General features: G+C 40.4%; 1 pseudogene; it reads right to left on the reverse strand.

The window, feature by feature from the left end:
• Nucleotides 1-569: 569 nt before the first annotated feature.
• LOC149184506 (putative pentatricopeptide repeat-containing protein At3g13770, mitochondrial pseudogene) lies at nucleotides 570-4541 on the reverse strand (annotated as a pseudogene).
• Between the last annotated feature and the right edge of the window lie 11529 nt (nucleotides 4542-16070).

A 16070-nucleotide genomic window follows, 5' to 3' on the forward strand; every position in this document is an offset into this window, starting at 1 on the left:
TAATAAGAAAAACATATAAGGGTAAATTAGCAAGCAAATATATATAAATGGAAAAATAGAAAAATATAAATAAAGAATATTAATTGGATTAGAATTGGTAAATAAAATAGGGATTCAAAACTAATTAATTTTTTAGCTATTATATTTGTTGTTGAGGTTATTGGGTTGCAGTGCTAAGCATCTGTACATAAATAAGCAGTAAAATGCAAACTTAACAGGATATCTAGGCCATGAAGCATGCTCAGGAAATTGATAGCCTTCCTCATCATAGTGCATTCAAGAAGTTGAATTAATCAGCTTTGCTGCGGGGAGAAGTTAAGGAGAACACCAAGCAAGCAGAACCCACTGAAGCTCACTGCCTTAAGGCTTACATCTAGGAGTTCTTGCATGAAATTACAAGCATTGGGCCATCTATTCAGCTTGCCATTCATATATTTCATTATCCGCTAAAGATATCCTTCCTATATACTAATATGCCCATCTAAGACATCTATGCCTTCAAGTTTCGACTCAAGGTCAGCTCAAGTGGAAGTGAATTCTCAGACACATTTTAACATCCCGTGTACCTATATTACATCTCATTTTTTGTGGAGTTTGTCCTGACAGTTTGCATGGAAATCGCTTCCATCCATTGTTGCAAAATTTTGATTTTGTGCTGTCAAAGCTCAGGGCTCAAATGTAACTCTCTGATTATTAGGCACCCGTGTTCTCACCATTGCTTCAGAGGTCCATATCAGCTACTTGGCAAAAGCACCGAGTGGTTGAGCACTGACATGGTTGTGCAATATCATTCTGTAGATGCATCGATCTCTGCAGCTCTTCATGCTGGGGAATGTGCATCATGGGAAGAATTATGATGTTGATGCAAGAAAACCTGTGTGCAGCAAATTGATCATCACCTGTTCTCTGAACAGACATAAAAATTATCTTGTGGCAGGCTTTGACTTTGGACTTGCCTACATCTGCTCATTTACCTCACTTTGGTGTTTTATAGTGTTCAAGCTTGGAGGCCTAAAGTTGTCCCTATGTGTCAATCCTGTTTCTGGCTTGGTTCTGATAAGGACTTTTTTTCTCCTTGGGTCAAACATCTGTAGCAAATTGAGCTTCAACACCCGTCCTCTGGACTGACATAAAAATGCCCACTGTGATAGACCTTGACATTGGACTTTCCTACATTTGTTCCTTACCTTGCTTTCTGAAAGAATTTGGTGTTGTATAGTTTTCAGGCTTGGAGGCCTAAAATTGTCCGTGTGTGTCAACGTGCTTCTGGCTTGGTTCTGATAAGGATTTTTTTTTCCTGAGGTTCTGTGGCCTAACTCCGCTCCTGCAATTTCCTCGTTGCAGCTACTACTTGACCTTGAGTGACAACGATGTCTGTAGCATCATTTTTCATTTCTCATGTGGCATTCCATCTATGTTCTTGGTTGTCATTAGTTTGTTATTATGTAGCATTTCAGCCATGCTTACTGGTAGTCTGAAATTACATGCTTTTGATCTCTAATTATGCGATTGGAAACAATGCAGTGTAGAGTCAGTAGTAGATTGGAAACAACGCAGTGTAGAGTCAGTAGTAGTACTTTGGAGTTGGGAGTGGATATTTAATTCCCGCAACACCCTATTTTATGGGGTGAATATTTTCTTCCGCTTAGTGATATGGCACAACCTTAAGCATAGAATCTCATTTTGTATAAAGAAATACAGTATACTCCATGATGGATAAAACTCGACCCTGGATTTTCTCTGGATTTTCTCCTGCCATATATTCCTGGGAAACGATTGAAGCCTAGTCACTCACAACCCATGAAAAACTGTAAAAATGCATAAGCCTGTCATGATACTGAGTTTATGTCATTGTGGTTCATTTTGAATCACCAATAATCCCGACAAGAACACTGCCCATTCTTGAAATGATGGAAACGATTGGTATCCCTCACTACAATTTCTCGTCCTACAAGATTGGAGATGAACTTGGTGGCCGAGTGGCAGTCACCACACACTCTAAGATTCTTGACGATCCGAACAGGTGTCCCAACGGGTGTGTTAAGAATCCCAAAGGCAATGGCCAGCTTTTCACTGTGATAGTTGAGAAAATGTTCCTTCTGTTCCTCCTCCACATCGTGGAGCACAAAGTTTCTGTTCGGCACATACCCTGCCTCCTTCATTTTTCCCGACAATATTTCCAAAAATTCATATATTTTCTCTGTTTGCACATGCGATTTGTCTCCTACAAGAAAGGTATGTACCTTGTTATCAACCTCAATCCAGCTACGCCCCGGAGTCTTTTTAACTTTCCTCTCTGTCATCAACTTCCTCACCATTTCAGTATCATCCCACTTGCCAGATGTTGCATAAATGTTTGACAGAAGCACATAATGTGCAGAATTCTTTGAGTCCAACTCAAACAGACGTTCTGCCACATACTTCCCTAGTTCTATATTGTTATAAACTCTACAGGCACCTAGCAAAGAACCCCAAACCGCAGTATCTGGTTTGATCGGCATTTTGTTTATAAAGTCCAACACCTCGTCCAACTGTCCAGCACGGCTGAGAAGGTCAACCATGCAACAATAGTGCTCTATTACAGGAATGATGCCATAATCTCGAGTCATGCGATGAAAGTATTTCTGACCATCATCCACTAGGCCTGCATGGCAACATGCAGACAAGATTCCAACAAAAGTGACGCTATCAGGTTTTATGTTGGCATGTTCCATTTGCTCAAACAGTTGGATGGCCTCCTTTCCGTATCCATGCATGCCGTATCCTTTAATAATAACATTCCACAAGACCACACTCTGGTCATGCATATTGCCAAACAGATTGCGGGCATCCTCTATGATTCCACATTTAGCATACATGTCTATGAGGGCACTGGCAACAAAAACATTAGACTGAAATCCCCTTCTAATTATTTCTTCATGAACCTCTTTGCCCTGTTGGAGAGCAGATAAGTTGGCAAATGCTGGCAGAACAGTGGAAAATGTGACAGCATCTGGCTTCACACCAGCTGATAGCATTTCCCTAAAAAGCCTCAATGTTTCGTCAAAATGACCGTTCTGTGCATATCCTGCAATCATTGTGTTCCACGAAACCACCACTCGTCTCGGCATTTTTTCAAAAAGCCTCAGGGCTTCATCAACAAAGCCGTCCTGCGCATATCCTGCAATCATAGTATTCCATGAGACCAAGTCTCGGTTGGGCATATTCTCAAAGAGCTTCAAGGCCTCGTCAACGCATCGATTCCGTACATAACCCGCAATCATCGCATTCCACGACACCAGGTCTCGTTCAGGCATTTTCTCGAACAGATCCCGAGCCTCATCAACCTGCCCATTCTGTGCATATGCTGCAATCATGGCATTCCATGCAACAAGATCCCGGTCTGGCATTTTCTCAAACAGCTCTACGGCCTTATCGATCTGCCGATTTTGTGCAAATCCTGCAATCATCGCTGTCCACGAGAACTTATTCTTCTCCGGCATCTCCTGAAACAGCTCCATGGCTTCCTCAACCAGTCCACCCTCTGCATACGCTGTAACCATGGCAGTCCATGAGACAACATTCCTCTCCGGCATATCCCTAAACAGCCTCATTGCCTCTCTAAGCTGACCATTATGCGCATACCCTGCAATCATCACATTCCACGCAGTCATGTCCCGCTCAGGCATTTTCTGAAAAAACTCAGCCGCCTCGTCCACACGCCCAATCTGCCCATACCCCACAATCATAGCAGTCCAGGAAAACACATTTCGTTCAGGCATTTTATCAAACACTTTGCGTGCATCCTCAACACTACGGTTTTTCACGTACATATCCACAAGGGCACTGCCCACAACAACATCAGAACCAAATCCACCAACAATTATAGCACCGTGAACCTCCATGCCGTGCTCCAGAGCCACCAAGTTGCCGCAACCCGGGAGCACACTGGCGAACGTAAACTGATCAGGCCGGACTCCCGTTTTCTGCATTTGATAAAACAGTTCCAATGCCTCCTTGCTCTGCCCCTGCTTGGCGGAGGCTGCAATCAAAGCGCTCCATGAGACCGCATCTCGTTCTGGCATTTGTTCCATGACTCTGCGAGCGTCCGCCAAGGCCCGGCATTTCGCATACATTATCACAAGCTTAGTTTCAAAGGCCATGTCTGCCTTAAATCCTGTTTCTATAATGTGAGAATGGATTAACTTTCCCTCTGCCAGCGATTTGGAATTGATGCAGCCCTGTACCAAAGGAACATATGAAGGGTAGTCTGCCAAAATGCCCTGATGGTCCATAACCTGCAGAATACTTATGGCTTCCTTCATTTGGCCCTGCTTAGAGATTATTTTCAAATTCTTGATAAGAGTAAAAGAATCGACATTGGCTTGTGTTGGTCGTGTGTTCTTGAATTTGGGTGGGAGGGTCTGTATTTGAGATGTTTTGGTCAGTTTCTGTATTACTTGTGTCGTCGACATTGCTCTGCAATTTTGGTCTTTGCAGACGCCATCCCAAACCCAATCAAGATCTAGGTTGCAATGCACATATAAAAAGATCGAATCATAGATGGAATTTGACTAATTTGTTATCAGTAATATAGGTTGTTAAGTACGTACTTAAATTTTATATTTTCATTATAAAATATAACAAAAAAAATATAGGAATACAGCTTATTATATAGTTTTCATCATCAATTTAAAAGGAAATATTGATTTTTAAAATTTTTATTCTCAATGGATAATTGCATATAATAAATTTATTATATTATAAATTGTCAATTGAGTGAATTGTCATTCTAGTTTATTTTGTGTGATTTAGAGTAACAATCGTTATAATCCCTACCCAAATTCATTGTATTTATACCATTTTTAAAATAAGGAAAGTTTTATGAGGGAAAAAGGTAGTATAAATTTATTGAATCAATTAAATTATTACAATTTGCATAGTATGTATATGAATATTAACATAATTTTAAGCTATTCTATGTTTGGGGAATCAAAGTAATTTGTTTTGCTTTTTTACATAACTGGTTGTTTATGAATTATTTATGTTTGACATAGATGGAAATGAAGTGGTCACTTAGGACGTGAAGGATGGAGATGATGATCTGCGTTAGGGTTTTGTGTGCATCAAGTTCTATTTTGGGTGTTGTTGACAATTAGAAGACTACAAAATGGTTCAAGGGTTCGCGATGGAGTGTTTACACAACCCTCTCATAGTCATTGGGACCCCAAGCAATGTGAAGGTGCAGTTCTCAGTCTTCAGTGGGATGTCAAACAATGTTTTTCGATGAGCCATTTTTGTTGCAGATCCTAAGAGGCTCCAGTGGATGTTTGGTTGGTCTCTCATGCAAATCACATGTGTGACTAGTCTCCCCTCAACCTAGTTAGCAAATATCAGTCCTTGCAAATAACAACTACAATCTATGACGACGTGTTCTATCAGGGGTGGAGCGGATGATTTAGTCTTGCAGGGTCGTTCGACAACTTCATACTTCCACCAGATCGAGGCTCCCTTGCATGCACAATGTTACGGGAGTGTTTTTATGCTATAGCAAGGTGGCTCCCTTGGAGCTTAGGGATGGAGTCGTGCTCGATATGCCTGCCCCAATGCTTTAAATCTCATATTTTCTTTGGTTTGTAGGTGTTACACAGTAATTTGTTACTCTCCCGTCACTCCCTGTTCCTGATCTCGGAGAACCCTAGTAGTAACTATTGTGTTATACATTCACCATGAAACCTATGCTCTTACATCCCTTGAAGTTTGAAGAAAGTAGTCCCCACTCCCTTCAGAACATTTCCAGAGAATCCTTCTTAAAACCCAGTTTTTAAGATCAACGCTCTTTCCTAGTGTCTCACCCACGCCGATGGCAGAGTTTTACACTGTGACCCGCGCCGATCGGCACTACTGTTAGCCCAATACTCGCGTCGGTCTACTTCTGGATTGTTTTTATAAAAGGAAACGGAGTTTCACATCTAGAAACTTCTAGTGGTGATGTGTTGGATGTTCGTTTGGTTGGATAAGGGTCGAGAACTCCATATAAGGTTCTTTCACCCTTAAAAGTGGACCTTCCCAAGGAGATAAGACCTTCTTCCCCTTGAGTGGATCTCATTCTTATCCTCCTCTCCCTATATAAACCACTTCCTCTTACCCTTTTTGTTACAATACAACACATAGTGAAAGTGGTGGAGAGATAGAACCAACTGCAAGATTATGAAATTTTTAGCTTTTTTATAGAAGAATATTAGTCTTAGATGACAAAAGACTAGTCTTTGGTAGCTAAAGCATGAGGAGGGAGAGTTAGAGCTTGGAAGCCATTTCATGTCAAGCTAGAGGAGGAAAAGAGTGTTGAAAAGGCATGTAGCAGGACTTGGATACCGCATTGGAGATCTCCAATGTCAAGGCTTCCATTGTATTTCTCTTTGAAGTTTATTTTAATACAACTAATGGTTTATTTCCTATATCAGGTGTAATATTACATTTGATAGCTTAGAACTCCTTGACCTTTTAAGTAGATTGGATTCAATTTTATGCTATCATGTTTGCTGTTGTTTCTTGCATGTTTGTTTCAGGTACTTGAACGAAAGGAACGAAAGGAAACTGGAGCAAGGAAACAAGATCACCATCAAGTGGATTAGCATTATAAGAGGTAGGCCCTCTTATTCGATTCTAATCTAAGGAAATTTACATTAGATTGTCTTGTTTGTGGCTAGACCCACTCTCTTGGGCTAGAGGGATCATCTCTGCCTGCAGAGAGGATATTCCTACACCACAAATTGGCAACAAATTCCACCATTGACATGATGTGTAAGCATCGACTTGGCCAAATAATATAGTAAAACTCATAAAGGGTTGTGTCCCCATGCCCCCCTGGGTGAGTGAGGGTTACGAGTCATAAGATGGAAACCCCGTTGCGATAATGGGAAAATGGTAGAGACTCGGCAAAAAAGGCGCATGAAAGGAGGCGAGGAAAACCTGAACTCATGATGAGGAAAAGGTGCCCCTAGCGTGACTCATCAAGGTCTAGAAAATAACAGGGGTACTTGCCAAAAAAGGTGGGGGGAAATTGGAAGTATTCAGTTGTATTCTTCACTTGAGGTAGCGTGTCACTCTTGAAAATTAAGACTCATTTGTTGTTCATGTCAGGTTTTGGGACATCCTTACTGTGTCACTTTCCATCCTAGGTTTGGGTTATCCATTTTAACCTATCATCTGATCTCTACCACGTCAGCATCATGTTTTATGATATCATGTTTGTTGTTGTTTCTTGCATGTTTGTTTCAGGTACTTGAACGAAAGGAACGAAAGGAAACTGGAGCAAGGAAGCAAGATCACCATCAAGTGGATTAGCGTTATAAGAGGTAGGCCCTCTTATTTGATTCTAATCTAAGGAAATTTATATTAGATTGTTTTGTTTGTGGCTAGACCCACTCTCTTGGGCTAGAGGGATCGTCTTTGTCTCCAAAGAGAATATTCCTACACCACAATTTGGTGACCATATTTTTGTTTCTTGCATGTTTGTTTCAGGTACTTGAATGAAAGGAAACGTGATAGCATAAAATCGAATCCAATCTACTTAAAAGGTCAAGGAGTTCTAAGCTATCAAATGTAATATTACACCCAATATAGGAAATAGACCATTAGTTGTATTAAAATAAACTTCAAAGAGAAATACAACCGAAGCCTTGGCATTGGAGATCTCCTTTGCGGTATCCATGTCCTGCTACACGCCTTTTCAACACTCTTTTCCTCCTCTAGCTTGACATGAAATGGCTTCCAAGCTCTAACTCTCTCTCCTCATGCTTTAGCTACCAAAGACTAGTGTTTTGTCATCTATGACTAGTCTTCTTCTACCAAAAAGCTAAAGATTTCATAATTTTCAGCTGGTTCTATCTCTCCACCACTTTCACTATGTGTTGTATTGTAACCAAAAAGGGTAAGAGGAAGTGGTTTATATAGGGAGAGGAGGATAAGAATGAGATCCACTCAAGGGTGAAGAAGGTATTATCTCCTTGGGAAGGTCCACTTTTAAGGGGGAAAGAACCTTCTATGGAGTTCTCGGCCCTCATCCAACCAAATGAACATCTAACACATCACCACTAGAATTTTCTAGACGTGAAACTCTGTTTCCTTTTATAAAAACAGTCCAGAAGTAGACCGACGCGAGTATTGGGCTAATAGTAGTGCCGATCGATGCAGGTCACAGTGTAAAACTCTACCATCGGCGCGGTTGAGACACTAGGAAAGAGCATTGATCTTAAAAACTGGGTTTTAAGAAGGATTATCTGGAAATGTTCTGAAGGGAGTGGGGACTAATTTCTTCAAACTTCAAGGGATGCAAGAGCATAGGTTTCATGGTGAAATTATAACACAGTAGTCACTACTAGGGTTCTCCGGGATCAGGAACGGGGAGTGACAAGAGAGTGAAAAATTACTGTGTAACAGATGCCCCCTAAAGCATGAAGTCAAAGCTAAGAGCGATGGCTGAAATGCTTTAAGACGGAGTGAGGACTTGGAATACCAGCATCGGAAGACCTGCAACTCAAACATACATGTACATATTTGAAATATGATAGTCATGCCTGATAAACATGAGAGGCATATAACAATACATGAATCCATGGTATAGGCGCAACTATCCATCAAGAAAAGGATCATGTGCATGGATCCTCGGCATGGACGCAACCATCCGACTGAAGGGATCATATGAAATAGATCCACGGCATGGGCGCAACCATCCGCATAGAGAGGATCAAAATGAAAAGACCCATGGCATGGGCACAACCATCCGCATAGAGAGGATCAAAATGAAAAGACCCACTGCATGGTCACAAGCATTCAACTGAGCAGGATCAAAATGATACCCACGACATGGTTGCAGCCATCCATCTAAAGAATCATGTATATAATCATGAATGACTCATCACTCCTCGCAACTTGGACTTTTGTGATCTAAGCCTAGGGTCTTGCGCTCCAACACGACCCGATCAAAGTACAAATTCTAACATGTGAATAGATGTGCTGAAGTCGAACATGCTAGAAAATCACTTGATTACCGGCCAATGATGTGAACTGTTAACAAGCGCGAGAGAAACCACCCATAATGTTAATGGCTCTCAAGGTACTATCAATACAATTCATGAAGTGTGAATAAGGAACTGAAGTCGAACACCTATGAAATCACTCAATCGAGGGCCAATGATGAGAACCTGTCGTCAAGTGCGAAGAACTTGCCATTGAGGCATGCAAGCTCTAAGGTACTAGAAAGGAGTTTCTAGATCAACTTCCTGGATAATGAGCTGAAGTTGACAGGAAGCGATCTGTCGAAGGAAGGTCATAATGGATCCTTCATCATCGGCATGAAATGGGAAACACAATGAATGAGAGTAATCCAAGAATGTGACAGATGATCAGACAATGTACAGGCAAGAAGACTTCTCTTGAACATGTGGATGACATGACTCCGGAGTTTGGCATCATTTTACATCATGGGATTCTTCATACTCTGGGATTCTTCTGGTTAGGCCCTCTAGATTTCGGGCAATCTCCTCTTTGTTGTCCACTCCTTCCTGGTAAGGAGCGACCTTGAACTGTTGAGCCACACATCTAGCTATAAGGGACAATCCTGCTGGTCTTTCTAGTCCAACATCTACAGTTACAAAGTTAATATGTCACGAATACATATATGAAAAAAATAATAAAAAACCTAAAAAAACAAAATTGTTTTGCTCACCTCCATCATCAAAGTCTTCTCCCTTTGGGAGTGGTATGTCAAGATCACTATGGAAGTCAGTCCCGTTGTACGACCAATCCTCCACCACGATCAACTATCTTCTGAGCCATACAAAGAAGGTAGGCCTGTAGGACATCTATTGGCCCCCTCCAGATCTAGGCATCATCTCACTCCATCGAACCATCCATGGATCTCGTGGTACTGGAGGGTTCACCTCCACCATCTGGTAATGGAACAATGGGATCTGTTCCAAGAAGAAGGTCACTAAGACAGAGCCATATCCAAATTTCCTTAAGTTCCCGTCTTTGCATTTGGATAGTTGTCGTTTCATGTTTACCTTCATGGCCTCTGCCCAGTTGAAGACATTGGGCGCCATGCAATCCACAACATACTGGAACCGAGATTTGTTGGAATCGTGTAGTGCTTGAGCCCCAACCACTTGGTTGATGGTTAAGAGTATTACCTTCAATACAAGATCGTTTATGGTCATGATGTCGATCTTGCTGCTTGTAGATTTCAAGGCTCCCGGGTAATGTTGGGCAAGCAGCATGTTTACACTCGCCCCAATAGGCCTACCTCCATACAATTGGATTGGTTCCCCTCTGCGGGACAACCCAGTAATGAAGTAGATGTCTAAAGTCTCCAACTCCAGCTCTTGGTCATGGATCACAAATACCTCCCGTCCAACGTCCCATAGATTGATCAGGTATTGTAGTAGCTCAGGTTGAGCCCGTAGGCCTGGTGTCAGAAAGAACTTGAGGAGCCCACAGTTCCTCAATGCATCCAAACAGTTTGGATCTTCCAAGGCCATTTGGTCTATTCGTTCATGCTCTCGTTCTTTCCACTCAATAACCATCTTTTTGCTTTGTTTTTCCTATAAACATCCCACATTGGATTTAGCATTAGTCTTTACAAAGGAAAATTCAGATTTAAAGCATTAGAATTGGGAAAAATTTGTAAAAATCCTATTCTCTGCGCTGGCGCAAGTCCCCGTGCTAGAAGCTCCTGATCAGCGCGCTCCCGTGCCAACCAAGGGCGATTTTTTTTTTCTAAAAATCCCTTAAAATCCTTGAAAGGATGTTAAATGCTATAAAAACAGGTATCAATGCAAATATTAGAGCCTCGGATCTTACCTGCAACAGACGGTTCGACATTCGGCTTCCTGGATCCGCAGAAATCCGCTCCTAAAGATTTAGGGCACAAGTGGGTAAAAGTTGCTCCAAATGAGGCAAATGAGGTAAATGGTAAATTTTTTTTACTTTTTTCCTTTTTGTAAGCTTTTCGCTTTGTTTTAGGGTTTTAAAAGGTATTTTTCGCCATTTTTCCTTAGAAATGGATAATGTGTTTTCTTCTTGTGCAGCGACAGGTGATGGTTTTTCGACGGTGATACAAAATTGGATTCGTATTTAAGCTCTTTTCCCTACTCGTCAAAAACTTAAATGAAAAGATTGCCGAGTACTTTTCCCTTTTTTACTCGTTAAAGAAAATAAAAATGGGGAGTCTACCTTAAGCCCTTTTCAAACTCTCAAAACATAGAAGATTGTCAAGTTCTTATCGTTTTGACCTCGTAAATGGTTTCGAAACGTCGTTTACCCAGTATACGTTTACCCCTTTTTCGGGTTGGGATAAACTCCTGGGATGATATGGTTAAGAGGTTCTTTTGAGTATTGTTTTCTACCTTTTCGGGCTCGAGAGACAACTTTATGAAAATGGACCTTTTGGAGTTTTCTTTTTCGTGTCTTTTCAAACTCTCTAAACATGAAAAATATACCGAGTTTTCCCTTTGTCGAACTCATTAAACTTTAATGACATTGGATTCGTCACCATGAAGGACATGAGCTTCTCCTTCCTAGGGCTTGTTAATCTTACTAGGTCGGATCTATCTGAAGGATGGACTTACATTACAAGCATATGTTATCCCCTTCAAGATTGTGATAAAAAATAATTGGGGTACCTGCCAGAAATGGTGGGGGAAAATGGAAAAATTTTACTAGTTGTATCGGCAGCTTGTCACTCTTGAACATGACACTCTTCTACTTCGTGTCGGGTTGGGATATCCTCACTTCATCATTGACCTTCTTGGGTTTGGGTCACCACTTTTTTCCTTTCCATCTGATATTTTCCACGTCAACATGACCTCCGATCCTATGGATCCAAAAACTGCCAAACTCCGGAGTCATATTGTTGATATGTTCAAGAGTTCATCCTTCTACAGTTTACACTCATTCCTGATTCTCTGTATCATCGATAATCATTACATCCCTTGTCTCGTGTCGATGATGTGGGATACATCATGGACCTACTTCGATAAGGTCACTTCCTGTTGACTTCAGCTCATTATCTGGGAAGTTGGCTGAGAGACTTCCTTCCAGTACCTTAGATCTTGCATGCCTTAATGGCAAGTTCTTCACACTCAACGACAATTTCTCATCATTGGCTTTCGATCGAGTGACTTTGCAAGTGTTTGACTTCAATTCCTTATTCACACTCCATGAATTGTGTCGCTGGTACCTTGAGAGCCGTTGTCATTATTAGTGGTTTCTCTCGTGCTTGCTAACAGTTCACATCATTTTCTGGTAATCAAGCGATTTTCTAGCATGTTCGATGTCAACACATTTATTCACATGATAGAATTTGTACTTCGATCGGGTCGTGTTAGAGCGCAAGACCCTGGGCTCAGAATACAAAAGTCCAGGTTGCAGGGCGATGTGGCATGATCATGCTTTCATACATGTCTCTTTCAGATGGATGGTTGTGACCATGCCATGAGTTTGTTATATGTGATCCTTCTCATTATTGGATGGTTGCGACCATACCTTGGGTTAGATATGATCCTTCTTACTGGATGGTTGCACCCATACCTTGGATCCATTTACATGATCTTCTTCTAGATGGCTACGTCCATACCACGATTCATGTATCAGATATTTTAGTGATGTATATGTATCTATGCTTACTTTCAGGTTTTCCTACGACAATTTTTGGTTCCATGCATCTACTCATAAAGCATTTCACCCCTCACTCTTGTTTGGCCTTCATGCTTTAGGGGGCATCTCTTACACAACATTTTGTCACTGTCCTTGTACTCCCCGTTCCTTGATCCTGGAGGACCTCTACAGTGACCTTCATGTGTTTCCTATCATGAATAACATGTCCTTACATCCCTCTTCATCTGCAAAACATTTCCCTCTTACATCATTTCCCAAGAATATTCCTTCAAACTCAATTTTCAAGACCGGCGCTATCACTTAGTTTCTTCCCTACATTGATTTGGAGAGTCTAACACTGGGCCTAGCGCCAAACGGCACTGGTAATCCATTCATGACCCATGCCAACCCTCTTTTGGAAAGTTTTTAAAAATGGAGTCGAAGCTTCCAGGTCTAGAAGCTTCGTGAATAGAAGTCTGGTAAATGGTTAAGCAAGATAGAGCTGAGAGAGACTGTTTGGGCTCCTTTCCCCTATTAAAATGGAACAAACCAAAAGGGATAAGGCCTCTCCCATCATAAGAGGATCCATTTCCCCTCTATCAAAGCTATATAAACTCCTCCTTTTCCAACCTCAGCTAGCTAATGAAAGGGCTGGAATAATCTGCAAATCTTGATAGCCATCTTGAGAGCCTTAGCCTTCTAGTTTGTGTTTGTGAAGGGAGAATAAGCTTGTAGTTTGTTTGGTTTGGAGAAAAGAGGAAGAAGCCTTGAACTTCCATTTTTTTGAGGGTGAATCATGAGATGCTAATAGTGGTGCTGGAACCCGGACACGTCGAAGGAAACCTGCAACGCTAAGGCGAAGGTTGTACTTTCCTTTTTGTCATAATAATACAACTGATATTTTGTTTCCTATATCAATTGCATATGTTATTTGGTAGCTTAAGACTCCTTAGCCTCTTAAGTAGGTTGAATATTTTGTATGTTATCATGTGTGCTTTGGTTTCTTGTCTCATTGTTTCAGGTGCTTGATTGACACTAAGGTGCTGATCCCTGGAGCAAAGCAATACAAGAGGTAGGATCTTATCCATTCTCAATCTAAAGGAGCTTATATTAGATTGTATTGTTTGTGGCTAGACCCTCTCCCCAAGGCTAGAGGGATTGTCTCTGTCCATCGAGAGAACCTTCCTACTCCACAGTAGGGTATAAAGACACTAAAGGAGACACCCCATATGTTGGATCTACGATGGGTTGCATCAAAGCTTGGGTTTTTCCCTTTCTTGGGATACCTCCCCATCTCTTCCTCTTAGATATAGTTGAGAGACATGCAGGGAAGGAAAATTTTCAGATCTTCCTAAAACAATTAAATGGGAAGACTCTTGTCTATTGCATTTGGAGTTCGGATCTAGTGGAAAATTTGAAGTGGGCCATTCAGGACAATATGGGTATTATGGTATCTTTACAAAGTTTGATATTTGAGGGGAAATTAATGCAAGACACACTTCATTTGAAAGATTATGGTATTGAAAGGAACTCAACCATAATATTAAATCTAAGGTTGTAGAGGGGAGATTCAGGTAACAGAAACCCTAAGGGACCAACTTCATTCAAGGACACAGTGAAAGAGAAGAATGTCACTCTAGCTGATGAGATCCAAAATCTATCTGGTCCTTACAAAAGTTGAGCAAATAGATAAGGTGCCAGCGATGGACATAAAAACCTCAAAGGTAAAATCGTATTTTGTTTATCTACAATCTAAGGCATTGATATGCAGGTTTAATGGGTTCTAGCCAAGACCTGAAGAATTATATCAGTGGGTGTTTTCTTCTTAGACATCAAATTGAGATCTCTATATATTCTCTAAGGGTTTCTTCATAGTTCAATTTGATACACAACAAGATATGGACAAAGTTCTAAACAAAGAGCCATGATTTTGGGGTAGAGTTGGGCCTTTCATTACCCCATGCTTCCTAGAATTTGATGCTACAAGTATGGTGGTAAAAACAATTTTGGTATGGGTGAGGTTACCAAATATCCCTCTTCCTTTCTAGTGCCATCAAGTCCCAGAGGATATTAGAAATACTCTAGGTAAATTTAAAAAAAAAAAAGTACTTGAACAGATTAGCAAAAGGCATCTTTACATTTTCCACAATATGTGTAGAGAAATACCTTAGCAAATTTCTCCTTGATCATATCCATTTAAAACATGAAAACTTTTAGTGAATCCAAGTTTTAGATTATGAGAATACGACATTTAGATGTCAAACTTGTTATCAAGCAGGACACCTACAGAACACTTTCCCATAGGAAAAAAAGATCTCGAAAAAAGAAAAAGAGGCAGGCCTCTAAGCTAAGGGATTGGAAGTTTCCTAACACTTCCAAAGACAAAGAAGAAGAGCCTATGGAAAATGCTCCAAATGTAGATGCTCAGACACAACCTAACAACAAAGCAAAAGGAGAAGTTGGGGATCAATTAGGATTCATGATTCAGAACTAGAAGGGCAATGAATCATCGGAGGTCATAGCAATAGAGCAACAGAAAGTGGAAACACCCATCGAAAAATAATCGGGGGTACAAAGAGATCCCATGTATCCGAGAGCTCGGAATTAGACAAAGAAGTCCCATTGTAGGCAAATGGAAATCAACCGAAAATGGTAACAATTTCTCCCAACCAAGGAGTTTGGAAAAAATTTTAGAAAAAGAAAGGAAAAAAGGGGAAGCTAAGTGACTATTACCACACTTAGCCTTGGAAATATTTTGTAATTTGTTTTCAATTTTTTTTTTATTTTTTATTATGCACTAGCTGAAAGGTTGACATGATCGAATGCTCACTAGCAGCTGCAGAATGTAATTTTGATCCTTGTTTTCAAGGTGAAGTATCTAAATATTAACAAAAAAATTAAATGTAAATGAAAAGAAATACATAGTCCAAAACTAAAAATAAATTCTGATGATTAGCATTTAGTTGCAATGCAAATTTTTTATAAAATTATTTTTTTATTGTAGATGTCAATTACCTTGTTAAACTCTTCTTTAACACTTTTTTTTCTCACTTGCATTTGCCTCTCAACTAGCCTTGCTTTAACTCTTATTTGATTTTTTGGAATGTCACTTCTTAGGTTTGATATGGATTTTTGACCCTTTTCTATTGTGCAAGTATGTGGTGCAACTAAGGAGGACTCATTGTAATGTTTCAACTTCAAAGTTCTTCTTTACCTTATGAACCCTTTCCTCCCATAATTCATGTGGTTGTTTGCATCTTCTTATTTCACATCATACCCTGTGGGTTTCATTTCTTAGTTTAATCATCCCTTGTTCTTCATGTCACTATTTGTTAGCTTCAAATAGTTTTAAATTTTAATTTCTCCTTGCTTATTGAAATTTTGTATGTAATATTGTTGTCCCTACTAGCATATTTTTTCCATTTCCCCTTGTT

The sequence above is a fragment of the Pinus tabuliformis genome, chromosome 3_2, assembly GCF_031772625.1.
Source record: "Pinus tabuliformis cultivar Carrire ecotype Pingquan chromosome 3_2, CPIR1, whole genome shotgun sequence".
In the NCBI taxonomy this organism is placed as follows: domain Eukaryota; kingdom Viridiplantae; phylum Streptophyta; class Pinopsida; order Pinales; family Pinaceae; genus Pinus; species Pinus tabuliformis.